The following is a 1,862-nucleotide window of genomic DNA, read 5'->3' as shown; positions in this document are numbered from 1 at the left end:
ATATAGGGTGAGGTTCTAATAAAAACCTCCTTAGCCTAAAAACTAAAAACCTATTTATTGCACTAAATATCATTAAAGAGTACAATAAATGCCATTATTATACTGAGTGCAATAAATAGGGGCAACAAACAACCAATGAATCCAGATTCACTGGATTGAATCCAGATTCAATCCAGCGAATCCAGTTTCACCTCACATAACTGAATCTGGATTCACTGCAGTGAATCTCGATTCACTCCAGTGAATCTGGATTCACTATAGTGAATCTCGATTCACTCTAGTGAATCTGGATTCACTCCAGTGAATCTGGATTCACTCCAGTGAATCTGGATTCACTATAGTGAATCTCGATTCACTCTAGTGAATCTGGATTCACTCATATATAGGGTGAGGATTTCCTGTTGAAAAAATGAAGACACGTATGAGTGAATCCAGATTCAGTTATGTGAGGTGTTTATTTTTTGAAGAATAATGACATTTATTGCAGTGAATCCAAATTCAGTTATGTGAGGTGTTTGTTTTTTGAAGAATAATGGTATTTATTGCACTCTTTAATGACAGACAAATTTATTGCACTATTTAATAATGGCATTTATTGCCATCACTGAATCTGGATTCACTGTAGTATAAGCTCTAATCTCAACCATTGGATGAGATAGATCCAATGACCCACAATGATTTTTAGTTTTTAGGCTAAGGAGGTTTTTATTAGAACCTCACCCTATATATATATATATATATATATATATATAATTTTTAAAAACAACTTAATTTTTTGAGTAAAATCAAGAATCTTTAGAAATGATTTTCATGAACTCTTTTAATTTTTATATGGTTATGTGTATGCTTTTATCATATAAAAATGGGCAAAATGACCAGATTGGTATAATTTCTTGAGACTTGGTGACAAGTTGGTATATTTTTTTTAAGTTTTGTCAGATTGGTATAAATTTTTAACTCCGGCGCCATATTGGCCTTAAGTTTGGCCGGAGTTACTGTTCCGACCAGTGTTGATGGGATTTTTTGTATAAAACTCCCTTATAAAAAACTTATCCTGCTCCTAACCCCCTCCCCCTCCTCCTCCTCCTCTTCCTCCTCCTCATCCTCTTCCTCTCTCCTCTTCCTCGCTCTCTTCTTCATCTCAACCCAATCCCAGCCCCCAGAAACACCCCGGGTCTGCAACGGCATCGAGTTATCCTACTCCATCACCGATCGCAAGCAAATCCATCCTCTTCTCAAGGACCCCAAAGCCCAGCCCAACTCCTTCAAAGCCACGGCCACCGTCCAAAACAACGGCCTCGCCGAGCTCAAAGCTTGGTCCCTCCTTATCCAAGTCCAGCACCAAGAGCTCATCGTCTCCGCCAATGGTGCTGTCCTCAACAACAACTCCCCGTTCCCCTTCAACACCTCGGACTCCGATGGCCTCGCCTCGTTCTCGGGCTTCCCGAGCCCAGATCTCAAAACCCCCATAGAGACCGCTGGAGATTTGACCCAGATTCAGGCACAGATCGACCTCGTCGGGACTTTCTTCGGGTCACCTCTACCCGCTTACCCTTTGCCCAAATCGATATCTCTCGACGACCCTTTATACATCTGCCCATCACCGAAGTTGGGTTTCAATTCGAGCAGTTCGCCAATTGGAGTAGTCGCGAATGTTTGGGAGCAGGATGAGGAGGAGGAAGAGGAGGAGGAGGAGGAGGAGAGGGAGGGGAGGGGGTTAGGAGCAGGATAAGTTTTTTATAATGGAGTTTTATGCAAAAAATCTCATCAACACTAGCCGGAACAGTAACTCCGGCCAAACTTAAGGCCAATATGGCGCCGGAGTTGAAAATTTATACCAATCTGACAAAACTTAAAAAAAA

This window comes from Asparagus officinalis, chromosome 7 (assembly GCF_001876935.1).
Source record: "Asparagus officinalis chromosome 7, Aspof.V1, whole genome shotgun sequence".
In the NCBI taxonomy this organism is placed as follows: domain Eukaryota; kingdom Viridiplantae; phylum Streptophyta; class Magnoliopsida; order Asparagales; family Asparagaceae; genus Asparagus; species Asparagus officinalis.
The sequence above is the reverse complement of the archived record's forward strand: the minus strand, read 5'-3'. Positions refer to the sequence as shown.